The following is a 15,098-nucleotide window of genomic DNA, read 5'->3' as shown; positions in this document are numbered from 1 at the left end:
AAGATGCATATGTCCTAGAGAGAAAGAACAGAAGAAGAATGACCATGACCATGGGCCATGTGGAGCATCAGGCAGTGTCCCTCTGGATATAATTTTAGGAGACTTGGGGCCTTCGAAATGGTTAAAGAAGACGCTATGTACATCCTGTCGGAGTTTTTTTCTGAGCAGCCTGTTTTCTCAAGCACGGCCCCTCTCCCCAGTAGCTGCTCTGCTCTCTATACACAGCAAATCCATTTGTCTTTTCCAAGGCTGCAGGCACTAACCAATGTCTGTGACTGTCTTTGAGTAACAACATAATAATCAAATCACATTAAGTCAGTGCCCGTAAGACATGTGTTTTCAATTTTAAAACCCACCAATGATTTATTATTTATTTCCCAATACTACATTTGTGCATTTAGTGCAGTAGGAAAGTTACATGCATAGAATTACTTCCAATGTGTGCCGTGAAGTTTTTTCTGTTTTCTAGCTGTTTTGGTGGTTGTCTGTCACAATTACCATTATGCTGCCCCTCACTCTGATATTCCTGTTCAATAATACCACTTTCATTTTCAACCTTTAACTTGAAGAAAGTTGAGTTGAGAACACAGGATCCTGGTGCTGTACTTCCAGATATAGTCAACTCTTTGTTGAGTTTTAAACCCTTATTCTTGAATTGTGTTGACGTTTTCTTTAATGTTTTTATTTTACAATGGTTTTGTATAGTAGCATAAGGGATTTACCCTCTTAATTTTTTTGAAGTGTACAGAATAGAGTTTTCACTGTAAGTTCAATGTTGCACAGCAAGTCTACAGAACTTTTTCATTTTTCATAACAGAATTCTAAACCCACAGCCCAGTAATTTCCCATTTCCACTGTCTCCACCACTCCACCCACCCTCAACAGCTACCATTCCATGTTTCATTCATTTGTATATTTCATTTTATTTCCACATACTTTTTAAAGGAATAAATTTCAAATCTTTTAAGTACTGATCTATCACTGTGTCCCAGAAAAAAAAAAACAAAAACAAACAAACAAACAAAAAAAAAAAACAAAAACAAAAACCAGGATCCTGTGCTACACTTACACTTATACACAACTCTTTGCCCACTTCCTGTAAAGTATGGGATCTAATGAACACAGCCTCACCCTCAGGATCAGGCAGACACCGAGGTTCGAATCCCTGCTCTGCTACTTATCTGCTGTGAAGTCTGGAGTAAATGACAAATCCTCTGCAAACCCGTCTCAAACACAGTTCTTAACGCCAGCTTCACTCTGCTCTGACGAGCATGTGATGACCCACCTCTGAGAGCTCAGTGTTTCTAGCTTTCACCGCCCCGAAGTGCTTACTGTTGTGCTTGGACTTACATGACAGGAAGCCAACTGTACTGCTCTAGATCAAGTGTGCTGCTGGATCTTTGGTGTTGGGTCTGTTTCTTGTGCAGGTGGACTCAGAAGCAGCCACAGAAAAATGATTCTTTCTTCTCTTGGCTCCAGTTCAATGTGACAATATACCACTTTGTCCACTGCTAATATCGTGATGGGGCAGTGTTCCTTACCCATGGATAGCATAAAGAACTATAGTTGTGGTCACAACAGTGTCACTGTTACCTATATGGAACCATGGGTCCTCGAGGGCCCATCTCAAGGCCCAAGTAGCTACCTGGAGTTCTCTGCTGGTATAAGCATAGGTATTTAGATGCAAATAACTAAACTCAACAACATGCACATCTAACTCAGAAGATCCACTCAAATGAAATGGAATTGTAGCAACCTTTGAAACCTACAAAGGAAAAGGAACTAACTTGCAAGTGCCCTTCCTTTCCAAAGAGAAAATGAAGATTTTTTTTTCTGCCAGGTTTTAGAGATAAAGTTTCCATCCAGGATGATTTATGGATAAAGATATTGCAGTACTGATCTATAGTCAGTCAAAGAAATTAACTTATCGTCCTGCCAGAAAATCCACCAGGTTCAGAGAAGAAGCAAAGGTTCAAGCTCCTCTGACCAAGGCGTCACCTCTATCACGGTTGGGTTAGACGGGGGAGTTTTACCTACTTTGGACTGTTAATTCAATCTCACGCCTACACTGTAGCCAGGAAATGTATGCCATGTTAGTGAGAAAAAAATTACATCGCAAACAGTAATCACCCCACGCCTTCGTTCCTTCTTTGAAATAAACTTTCTTATTTCTTTAGTGTGTGTGTGTGTGTGTGTGTGAGAAGGTTCATGACAGAACACATGTGTACTGCTCAGAGGACAACTTGTGACAGTCAGTTGTTTTCTTCCTGTGGCTTCTAGGGCTTGAGCTCAGTTGTCAGACCCGGAAGGAAAGCTTTGACTCACTGAGCCATTGCAAACATTAAAAACATTTTATCTTTTTATAATTTTTTGTTGTTAGGGTGTGTGTGTGTATGTGTTATGTGTGTACATGGAATAAAGACTTTTAAAACCAGGCTCCATAATAAGCAAGACATAGAGTCCTGACTACAGGGTCTCTCGAAAGAGTTGAACATTTTCCTGCTAAGCTAAGCTACTACAGTACTAACTGGGAAATATGAGGACTCACAGAGACAACTGAGTGCATCTGACCAGAGGGCTGGGAGGCAAGACTTGAAGTGGCCTGGTCAAGGGTAGATGACTATGGAGACAGTGTTAAAGCAGAAAAATATGATGACCAACACCAACCAAACCAAGAGCAGGAGACCTGCTTGTCTCCAGGAGTATGGATAGCCTTGAGGGTCAAAGAAAGTAATAACAACTGAATAAAGTAGACGTGAAGGAGCCTCTGAAGGATTTGCTGAAGAGGGTTGACTTGGTAGGAGCTGTGCTTAAGAAATAAATCTGTCAGTGGTAGGTGAGGTGGAGTGAAGGGAATGACTAGGGACAGGCTCTTGGTTGAATATTCTGGGATGGGAGGATAAGGTTACAGACAAAGCGAAGGCAGAGAAGCCTTATGTCTCATGTTTGACATTTTCATAGTGAAACTTACAGTCCAGATGCACATCCCCAGATAAGACACCATACTTCTTTAAAATACACAAGAATGAGAGAGTTAATACTTCAGTGTTTCGCCTCAGGAGATGCAGAGCCCACTGAAAGTTTAGTCACTTCAATTTACTTACCACAAACCATTGCCCTCAAAACTCTCTGGATTTGCTAAACATTTCAAACTCAGAAGCGCAGGGTTCTGGAAAACCGCGCTGTGCCTGGCGTGGATTTCTTCCTCAGGATGGAGGAAATTTGATCTGCTTCCTACAAATTCATTTAAATTTCATTCAAACTGAGATTTTGAAAAGAGGAAAAAAAAAAAAACCAAAAAACAAAAAACTTCCTATTGTCCAAAGCAGTCTTAAGAGCTTACCCCTGACAATTTCCCTCCTTACAAAAGGAACCAATAATTTTCCAGCTATTCCCAATCCCAGAAGTTGGAGATTCATACTACATGGGTTATGGTGGATTTTTACGGTAGGCCCAAATCATAGCCTAAAATGAGGGAGAGGGAGATGGAGCATCTCGCCCTCCAGTGCTCCTTCCTCCCACGAGCACAGCAGGTGTGGATGCTGTCAAGCAGAGAGCAAGTCCACAACCCTATGACTCAACTCAGCCATCACTGTCAGGAACATAAATGAAAATTAGAAACTGAACAGGAACTAAATGTTTAAAAAGTTAGATCCAAAGAAACATTTTACCCTGTCTTATGGAAGACTCTGATCTCCCTCCTCCCCCTCCTCCTCCTCCTCCTCCTCTTCTTCTTCTTCCTCCTCCTCCAGCTCCCACTCTGTGGCTGTAGAACAAAGCTCTTCTCTTAGTGACAGCCATCAAGATGTCGTGAGTGGATTTTGTACACAGAAGAGATAATGTCACGGGGCTTTAATACATTCTATTCAAGACCTGAGTTGGGAGAGCTTAAAATAGCATCTTAGATTATTTGAACTTGACTCTCTTCCTTAACTTCGAATTTTAAAGTGACAGTGTCTTCCTCTAGTTTGTTGGTCTTTTCTTCTCCTCTCTTCTTCCCTGTGTGTATGTGTCTCTCCCCTGTTGCTGCTGCTGCTGCTGGTAATGATGACAACGACAATGATGATGTTTGTTTTATGTATTTACCTCTAGGTTCTTTAATAGTCACATCTGGTCTCCTTCCCTTTCTGTAAAAATCTGAGCCCTTCATAATGCTCTCCTTGCAAATGAATTTAGTTCGTATTTTATCTCCATAAAAATTGCTCGAGATCTCAAAAGCCACTGGTAAAACTTTGCCTTAAGAGAATGTCCAACCATGCTAGAAGAGGTTCCACATTTGATCTTCTATATAAGCTTGTCATGTGTCTCTATCCACCATTTTCTGACTCTCAAAAAATACACAGGAAAAAAATACAAGAATATAGCCATTTGTGACTCCCGAGAGGCTGGGGAGACAGGCATGTCATATTTTATTTTATTTTTAAAGGTTTATTCGGCAGCTCCTCCTTCTTATGAAAGACTGAAAGCCAATGCCTAGAGGTGCTGAGCTGTGGAAGGTGAGACTTCAGTGCAGCAATCATTGCATACACGAGATTTACTTGAAGCACGTGAAAATTAACCAATGCATTTGCAATGCAACAAAGAGGGGCCTCATTCTGAGATGACATCTCCTCAAAGGGAGATCCATGGCATACGTCCTGGAAATCCATCAGTGTTGTTTTCTGTACACAATCTCTTTCAGTTGTTCCCCCTTTTTATTTTTTTTAATGTAGCCTATTTAAAACATTATTTCTGCAGGGCAACTGCATGTTAGCCTACATAGTTTCCCTCTCTAAACCCTGTGTCTGCTTTCAAGAAAATTGCAATCCTGTGTACCTCCGCTTGCCCACCTCCCCTACCCCCAGCTTTGCAGAGAGGCTGCATCTGGAGCTGCAGTACATGAAATAAGAGAGAAAGCTTCCCTGTAGACCTGCTCCTTGTGCTTTAGGAGACCAACCGTCAAAGAAATCAACCCAGCTCATCTATGTTAAAGTTGCATTTTGAAAACTGGAATTTGATCCTGGTTTCCTCAAGGTTCAGAGTTCTTGAACTCAGAGTACATTCGATGCAGGAAAGAAGTGATGGGTTCTCATCGTTTTGTATTCACACCTACAATTTGCAGAGTATTGTGAAAAGTTAAAGAAAACCAGCAACAATCTGGTCTCCAGACCTAAAACTAAATAAGACAAACAGACTTACAAATCAAAGTGAACTCTGTACCACATGAGCGCAAGTGAGCACAGAGTAGGTCAGCAAAGGCAGGGAGCACGGGCCTGCAGAGAGCAGGGGCAGGGAGCACGGGCCTGCAGAGAGCAGGGGCAGGGAGCACGGGCCTGCAGAGAACAGGGGCAGGGAGCACGGGCCTGCCGCCTTCTCTGCTTTGAAGATCATTGGGGAAATTATTTCAAAACTAAACACAATGTTTTATTATCTTATTTTTTAATTGGCTTATTGGAAGGGTGGGTGGCTCAGTGGGTAAAGGCACTTGCTACCAACCCTGACGACCTGAGTTCAATCCCTGAAACCCAGAAGAAGGTAGAAGGAGAGAGTCAGCACAGTCATTTAATTGTGTGTGTGTGTGTGTGTGTGTGTGTAAAATAGATAAATATAATAAACTGACGTATTATTCAAGAAGGGCATCAATGATATTTTCTAAACTAATCAAATGTTTCCGAATTTAATCAACTGTTAATATTATTGTTACTAATTGTAATTTTGAGACTATTATTAGGATATACTTTGATATTCTAAAGCACACACACAGTGGAATGAATTTAGTTTCCAGTCACCTATTATCTATTTATAATAGTCTAGAAAAGAGAAGCTCAAAGGATCCCAACATAAGGAAATGACAAGGAGAGAAAAATGCTAACATATTTTTTGACTACTTCCACATCTGTGAGATTTTGTACTAGATACCATAAGGTACAAAGTTTTATCAAGTGATTGCGAACCCTGTATCTAATCCGTCATCTACATCATAACTGCACATGGCACATGACAGAGTAAAAACCCTATAAAAGAAGAATAAGGAAAAGTGTGAATGGTCACTGATTCAGCAAGGAGTTTAATGATAATAATTATTGCCATAATTAGAAAAGGAAATTTGAGCACATTGATCAGGAGATTCAGTTTGTTAAGTGTTCAAACGTCAAGATACTAGATGTAAGTAGTTGTGTGTTCATGTCTGCCTGTGTCCAACTCTGCTCATTTAACAACCATTTTCTTTGTCCTCAGTATCACCTGGGCCACTCTGCACCAGCTGTTAACTAGCCATCATCTAGGAACAGCTGATGGAGAGCTTGTCCGGAGCAGCAGGCATCCATAGTGTGGATGCACACTGGTGCATTGGTGGCTGTACACGCTTAAGTGCTTTCTTCCTCCCACACCGACCAGTCCCTACCCAGAGCTACTACAGAGAGGTGCTCAGAAATGAAGTAGAAATTCTAAAATGTTTGCAATTAAGCCAATCCCAAGTTGTGAAATTGTGGAATTACCATACTGGCAGAGCCAATACAAATTCCATAACCCTAAAATTAGCACTAAAGTCATGCAAAAAATGTGCTAATACATTCATCCTGGTAGTATTCATAAAGGAACAAGTGAAGAGAACATAAATTGCATACTTAGGAGCAACGTTTACATAGATTAGACAATGGAATATTCTGGAACATTTTAGGATTACTATTCCAACTGAGATGAGAACCATTGCACAGTAAGAGTCAAAATGAGATGCATAGGGACAACTGTGCATGCCATTCAACAGCTACTATTTTTTTTTTTTTGAGACAGGGTTTCTCTGTGTAGTCCTGGCTGTCCTGGAACTCACCCTGTAAATCAGGCTGGCCTCAAACTCAGAAATCCACCTGCCTCTGCCTCCCAAGTGCTGGGATTAAAGGCGTGCGACACCATGCCCTGCTCAACAGCTACTCTTAAACTGGCCTAGTATTCTCTTACTAGGAACACTGCTATGATTGCCTAGATTTTTCTGAGCTGAGTTTAGTTCTGAAATTTAACTTTCTGCCCATGATGCCTCTAACCTCACTCCCAGTTATCAAATGGAGTGCTAGCAGTTTACTCAGAGCCCTTTGGAAACAACGATGCCAGAACTCATTCAATAATTGGATAGCACGTGTCAGTACTTCCAAAAGCAGCCCACAGTGTGAAATGGTGGTTTCTCTTCAAGCAGTTTTCCAAATGAATGGTTTTCTCCCAAATATGCTCTTAGTTTTTAATGGCTTAGCTCTTCATTGCCACATAACACAGAATGGATGTCCTTAAACAAGTAATGGAGGTAGCTATAAATTGATCTTTTCTGTGGTTATTGATGTTCTTCCTCTGTAGAGAGCCACTTTGAGGATTATTTTCTTCCACTCAGGATCTTGTGTGCCCTCCACAAAAATTAAAGCAGAAGATGCTGACCACACTGCAGTCTCGGCATGAGTCCCGAGCCAGCCTGGACCACTGAGTGGAAATGTTAAGTTCTCTGTAAAAGACATGAAGGGACAGAGTGGTTTTTATTTATACTCATAAGCTTTGTGACTGTGTGTGTGTGTGTGTGTGTGTGTGTGTGTGTGTGTGTGTGTGAATAAGTCTAATGTAAAAGCTAAAATTAACTTTAAGGGTTTTTTTCTATTAAATAAAAATCAAAGTGGATCAACATTGTGTCTACAGGGGAAGCTATAGATGGTTAGGAGAAAGGTCTTGCTCTTTTCTTCTCCAGTTGAAGAATAAAGATAGAGCTAACATTTGACCATCAGACCATTAATTCATCTGTCCATTAGTGTGGTCATTTTTCATTATGGTGGTGCACACCTTTAATCCCAGCACCTGTAAGGCAGGGGCATGCAGATCTCTGAGTTTGAGGCCAGCCTGGTCTACAAAATGAGTTCCAGGACAAAAGGGTTACACATAAAAGCCTGTATCAAAAAATGGTGATTTTAATAAATAATAATCAATATTTCTTATCATCTAGGTTTACCATATGCAGCCCAATTTAGCAGTCATTGTCTTAACTATAATCTGCCTGTCGTGCTATATACTAAAATAAATTCATCTGTGATATCAGGCGGTGTATGTCCACTGCTCATGGCTATCTTGTCTATTTGTAATTCCAATATATAAATAAATGCATATTGGGGGTAACAAAGAAATTTTCCTATAGTGTTTTAGAACAGGAGAATGTTTATAGAATATGAAAAGGGGGTGGGTTGTTGTGTGGCAGTTTCCTTTTAGATTTGGTTTATATAATATGGAGGAAAATTGATTTCCTTTATTTATTGAAAGAATTGACTCAATTCTCTATAGAAATAGAATCATATTCCTCATTCTTGCACAGTAAGGCTCTCTAAGGACTTGTCCATCCTGACGTAGTCTCAGATGCCTTTCCTCCTGCTTTCTCTCCTCTTAAAGGGGTGGATATATGTACATGTGTGTGTGTGTGTGTGTATGAGTAAGTACTTGGGGGGGTGTTCATGTGTTGTGTGTACAAGTGTGTGCATGTATGTGTCAAACCTGGCATCTTGTGTGTGCTGTACATGCACTCTATCACATTTCCAGCCTTTAAACTTTATCTTTTTAAATTTTAAAACAAATTAAATTAAATTTTATAATTAAAACATAATTATTATCTTTGGTTCATGTTATACCATCCTGTAATCATCTGAAATTTCTTTCTTTGGAATTTTTGAGTTTTTTTTTTAATTAAGCTAATGTGTCTATAACATAGAATTCACACTACTAACCATGTTTGAGTGTACCATTAGGGATGATTACATTCATTCAGATTGCTATACAACAATCTCCACATCATTACCGTCTTGTGTAGCTGAAACTATGTCCCCTTTAAACAGCAGAATTTCTCCTAAAAACATATGAATTATTAAGTGTTTTTCCTGGAAGACGGAGAAACTGTATGATGAGGGAGGATGAAGGTTCAGAGAAACTTCTACTTTGCCAAAGCATCTAAAGCTTATGGGAAGAACTTTCTCATCACTAGAACATAAGCACCTCCCTCCCTCCATCTCTCTCATCACTAGAACATAAACACCTCCCTCCCTCCATCTCTCTCATCACTAGAGCACAAGCACCTCCCTCCCTCCATCTCTCTCATCACTAGAACATAAGCACCTCCCTCCCTCCATCTCTCAGGTGGTTTTTATTTTCTATTTTGTATTGCCAAAAAAAAGCCTGTAAAAATTGATAGTCATAGTTTTTCAGAAACATTTTTAAGGCCCCCCGGGTCTGTATTTTCTAGATAGGACAGCATCTATGACTCTAATCCACGGCCATATATTGTTCCCTTTCTCCTGTGCCCTCCGGAGGTCCTGCTACATCCACATCATATGTTTTCCATATAGATTCAAATATGGGAAAGGCATGCAGCATTTTTCTTTCTGACTTATCTGACTAACATGATGATCTTACTTTCCCCATTTTTCTACAAATGACGCAGCCCAATGCATGTATGTAGGATGTATGCATACCATATTTTAAACTTCTGGTTGTAAAATAATTTCAAATGCGTGGGAAGTCTTCGAGAGTAGGACAAACCTGGCACTCTTCATCAGCACCAACCATCATATTTTGCAGAATTTGCCTTATTTTTAGTGAAGAATTGTACGCACCATACCCTTTTGCCTAAAGACTACAGCCTGTATCTCTCAAGGAACAAGGAGATTCTCTTACAGACTTCCCTTATCACAGTGTAAGAAATTCACAGTACCATGTTATCCACACATAGACAACCCCATATTCGAAGCTGACAAGTTATCTTAATAATGTTGTTTATGGACGTTTGTTCCAGCTCCAGGCACCAATTCAGAACCACACATTGTACTTAGTTCGGTATCGCTGGGGTCCATTATTGTGAAATAGCACCCAGTGCTATTGTTACATAAATAGCATTTTTTGTGACATCCTTTCAAGACTTTAGGCCAGATGCTGTGAAAAGTGTCCTTCATCCTGAACTTTTATTTATTTACATCCCAAATGCTGCCCCCTCACAGAGTCCCTCCCCCATCCCTCTCCCCTTCTTCTGTGAGAGGGTGCTCCCCTCCCAGGAATCCCCCCATCCCCCATCGTGGCACATCAGGTCTCTGCAGGACTAGCCACACCCTCTCCCACTGAAGCAAGACAAGGCAGTCCAATTGGGGAATGGATTCCAGTCAGGCTACCGCATTAGGGATAGCTCCCAGCTCCAGTTGTTGGGGGACCCACATGGAAACTGAGCTGCACATCTGCTACATATGTGCCAGGGGCCCCAGTCAGCCCCTGTATTTCTTTAGTTGGTGGTTCAGTCTCTGAGAGCTCCCAGGGGTCCAGGTTAGTTGACTCTGTTGGTCTTCCTGTAGGGTTTGTATTCCCTTTAGTTCCTTCAATCCTTCACCAGCTCCTCCATAAGGAATCTCCATCTCCATCCAATGTTTGGCTGTGGATGTCTGCATCCGTTTCAGTCGTCTGCTGGGTAGAGCCTCTCAGAGGACAGTTATGCTAGGCTTTTATCTATAAGCACAAAGAGTATCATTAATAACATTGGGAATTGGTGGTTGACCATGAGATGGGTCTCAAGGTGGGCTGGTTATTGGTTGGCCATTCCTTCAGTCTCTGCACCATCTTTGTCCCTACATTTCTTTTAGACAGGAGAGATTTGGGGTGGAAAAGTTTGGTGGGTGGGTTGGTGCCCCCTATCCTTTCACTGGCTGCAGGAAGTGGCTTCTTCAGGTCTCATGTCCCCCCAGTGTTAGGCTAAGGTCACCCACATTGACTCCTGGGAGCCTTCCCCATCTCAGGTCTCTGAGACTTCCTAGAGATTCCCCCACACCCAGCAGCTGCAGATTTCCATTCATTCTCCTGGGTCTCTAGGCCTCTCTCCTGTCTCCCCAACACCTGACACTGCTCCCCTCCTCCCCCTCCTCCACTCTGGACTTTTCTGATACTTCCTCTCTGTTAAACAGGTCATTTTCCAATTTGAGCAGGAGCATTACATCCCTGGTGTTGTGCCTTAGTGCAACGTGTAAGGAAGTGCCAGTTTCTCCCCTGAATAGGGAGAAAGGGTTGGATACTTAATAAAGAAGGTATCTTTTTCATAGTCACACACACACACACACACACACACACACACACACAAAACCTGCCCGCCCGTTTTCTCTGTCCAATTAATAAGCAGAAAGATACTGTGGTATTATGCAATTACCTGATGCATTTTAAATTTTCCTTAATCATCGTTATATCCATTAAGGATTCTGGCCCAATTCAGTTATTACCTTGATGGCTGAAAATGGCAATTTTCCCATCCTGTTACTTCCACTGCATTTATTGGTCAGCACTCTCTGCAGAAAGCTTTCTCTTGTCTTAAGTACTTGCCTGCTACACTGTAAATTCATTGATTTTTTTTCTTGTTTCGTTTGGAGGTTTGGAATTTATTCTTCCATCTTTTATTTTGAAGCTCAAGTTTTTCTGTTTTGTTTAAAGGGAGCTCTTAAAGCCGCCTGTCTATATTGTGTGCGCGCAAGCGTGAATGCATTGTCAGAAGCCATCTTTCGGAGTTGGTTCTCTCCTTCCACTATGTGAACCCTGGAGGTCCAGCTCAGATCATCACACTGGGCAGTGAGCACCACTGAGCCATCTCACCAACCCATCTTTTAGACGATCCCATTGTGTTTAAAATTCTTGTTTTCTGGTGCAGTGTGCCATAGTTCACATGGGCATCTTCTGTCCTAGTCCAATAACTGGTCCTTTCCCAGAGTGAGAGATGTATCCACCTCTAGAGGGAGTTATTGTGTGTGCATTCAATAAAGTGTGTGCTTTTTTAAATATACGACATCAGTGTTCCTGCTGGCACCAATAACAGCATTCAGTTCTTAGTGGCTCACACCACTGTGTTTGTTCAGTCAGTACTCAGTGGCTCACACCACTATGCTTGTTCAGTCAGTACTCAGTGGCTCACACCACTGTGTTTGTTCAGTCAGTACTCAGTGGCTCACACCACTGTGTTTGTTCAGTCAGTACTCAGTGGCTCACACTACTGTGCTTGTTCAGTCAGTACTCAGTGGCTCACACTGCTGTGTTTGTTCAGTCAGTACTCAGTGACTCACACCACTGTGCTTGTTCAGTCAGTACTCAGTGGCTCACACCACTGTGCTTGTTCAGTCATTACTCAGTGGCTCACACCACTGTGCTTGTTCAGTCAGTACTCAGTGGCTCACACCACTGTGCTTGTTCAGTCAGTACTCAGTGGCTCACACCACTGTGCTTGTTCAGTCAGTACTCAGTGGCTCACACCACTGTGTTTGTTCAGTCAGTACTCAGTGGCTCACACCGCTGTGTTTGTTCAGTCAGTACTCAGTGGCTCACACCACTATGCTTGTTCAGTCAGTACTCAGTGGCTCACACTGCTGTGTTTGTTCAGTCAGTACTCAGTGGCTCACACCACTATGCTTGTTCAGTCAGTACTCAGTGGCTCACACCACTGTGTTTGTTCAGTCAGTACTCAGTGGCTCACACCACTATGCTTGTTCAGTCAGTACTCAGTGGCTCACACCACTGTGTTTGTTCAGTCAATACTCAGTGGCTCACACCACTGTGTTTGTTCAGTCAGTACTCAGTGGCTCACACTGCTGTGCTTGTTCAGTCAGTACTCAGTGGCTCACACTGCTGTGTTTGTTCAGAGGCTTCCAGGAAATGGCATTACCCTGCTTTCCATCTTCCCCCTCCTCATCTCCCATAATTCTGTTCTTCTCTGTACCCTTCTGAAGATGAGGTGGAGTCACTCCACACCTCAGGCTTGGTCATTCTCATGGATGTTTACATTCACTCTGACTGACCTCATCTGAGTCTCACCCGGTACCTCTAGCCCTGCCTTCTCTCTCAAGCTCTGGACTTGACATCCAAATAAAAACTGGCCCACTGCAGCCTTCTCTATCTCAAGAGATAGCAGGTCATTCTCCTACCTATTCTAGCAAAAAAGCTTGGATAGAACTAAAATAGCTTTCATATCTCCACCATGTCTATGTTCTCTCCTGTAGCCTGTCTTTTGCTACTTTGTGAGTTCTTTTTTTCTTCCACCCTTTTCCACCTTTTTCCCACCCTTCCGAGCTCTGAACTCTAGATAGGAGAGAGAAAAGGATAGAAAGGAAAGGGGGTGACATTATTGTTAGACCATTTCCTGATGATTAGGAATATCAAGTTCCTTGAGGTGAGTTTGATCTTCACCATTAGGATATCTAATTTCTTCTTTCTCCTTTGTGCACAACTACTTAGCAAACCATGACCAACAGCAACCAAGCAATAATCAACCAATCAACAACCCATCCCGCCTCTTGGAGGCCCTAGCATGTATATATCCTCTGAGAAGTCCCCTTAATTCCAACTGTCACAGTATCTAAGAAACCATCTGCCACTGGCAGAATCTGCCCCTGCCGAGGCAAATCTTAGTCAACTGCTCCGGACAATCTGAAGCAGCCCTGTATCCCACACCTGAGATTAAAATGAAAACATATTCTTTTAACAGTTCTGGGTTTTTTAAAGAAACTGAAATGGCAGAATTGTCACTGCCCTTCCCTGCCACCACTGAGTATCAGCAGTCAGCACTCCTGACTGGGCTATTTCAATAATTTCCTGAGACATCTCCTTCCCAGGCTAGCCTCTGCTCCAAGAGTTCATCCTTCAGTACACCCTCCTTGTCCTCTTCACAGGGACTGCTCCTTCCTTTCAGTGCTCATTCCAAAAGCCTAGACATGCCCCCATTCCTGGTAGTTGGTTGATCCAGTTTCTATACCTGGAAGGTACATCCCAAGGTGTTTACTCAGCTAATTCCCTCAGTGCCTCTAATTTAAGTGAAATTCTATCTTCTCATTAAGCCAGTGCTGACTGCTCCTGAGATGGAGTTTCTGATCCCTTGTTCTCTGTGAGCATGTGCACACACACACACACACACACACACATACACACGCTCGCGTGCGTGCACACATAACTATTACCCTCATTACATCTATCTTCATTTTTATTATTTGTCTTCTTTTGTGTTACACATTGTCAATCTCTCTCTGCCATGTCCCTTCTAAGAGGGCAGAGATCTTGTTTTTGCTCACTGAAATGTCTAGAACAGTGAATATCCCATAAAAGGTATTCGGATTTCTTTGTTGTTTGTTTGTTTGTTTGTTGCTTGTTTTGGTTGGTTGGTTTTTCCAGACAGGACTTCTCTGTGTAACAGCCCTGGCTGTTCTGGAACTCCCTTTGTAGAACAGGTGGTCTACAAAGATCCACCTGCCTCTGGCCCATAGTGCTAGGATGAAAAGCATGTGCCACCACCACCCGGCTCTGACTTTTTATGTTTAGTAAGCGAATGAGCACTTTCACTTGATGTTTCACTGTAGAAAGGAGAAGCTGTCTGCAGAATGAAGTTACAGGTAGCATTCTTGAGATGTGGCCCAAACACAACCTCAGCTACTCTCTTCTTATCTCCACGTGTATGTTTGCCTCTTCCACGGGTTAAAATCTAGATTGGCTTTAAATACTAGTAATTTTAATCAGGCAGCATTTTCAGAGCAGAGCTGGTCTTGTGGCCCTGAATTATGCTTTTCCATGCTCCATACAGCCAAGTAATGAGTTGCAGATGGGCATTCACTGTTCGGAGTTGCTCCGGCTTTCTTTTTCTCATTAGTGGTAATTTTGAGTGCCATAGGGGAAATGGGAAGATGGGAGAAGACATGGAAGAAAATGAATTACTCTATACATCAGCTATACATTTTCCTACCAGACTCCACATCTAAACTTTGCTGAAGACATCGCTTGTGTGGCTCAAGAGTGGCTGGAGAGTTTCATTTAAGATAAGACATACTTTAAGAGACGTCCAGATATGGTACCTGTCCCGTTTCTGTGCAGTCACCACAATGTCATCAAGTGTTGGGAGGTCCACAGAACATGAGTGTGAGCATGATTGGTCTCTGCCGCCCAGTAAAGCCCTTACACCTCCCAGTGCACGAGAGCACAGGGCACAGGCCATGCGTCCTCTTTGCTTTTTGGTAGCATTGCTCATTAGTCAATGATATTCCTCAGAAAACAGGAAACATTTCTCTCCCAGCCGCCTTCTAACATCTGAAGAGAATAGAAGAAATGAA

At 42.2% G+C, this 15,098-nt stretch overlaps 1 protein-coding gene across 4 annotated transcripts in view; it reads left to right on the top strand.

Moving 5' to 3' along the window:
* Positions 1-15,098, top strand: part of Pde7b (phosphodiesterase 7B) — a 334,788-nt gene that overhangs the window by 273,999 nt on the left and 45,691 nt on the right. The window lies entirely within an intron of this gene.

The sequence above is a fragment of the Mus caroli genome, unplaced genomic scaffold (genome assembly GCF_978045245.1).
Source record: "Mus caroli unplaced genomic scaffold, Mus_caroli_1 scaffold_9, whole genome shotgun sequence".
Taxonomy (NCBI): domain Eukaryota; kingdom Metazoa; phylum Chordata; class Mammalia; order Rodentia; family Muridae; genus Mus; species Mus caroli.
Note: the sequence above shows the minus strand (reverse complement) of the source record. Positions and strands in the feature narration are given on the sequence as shown.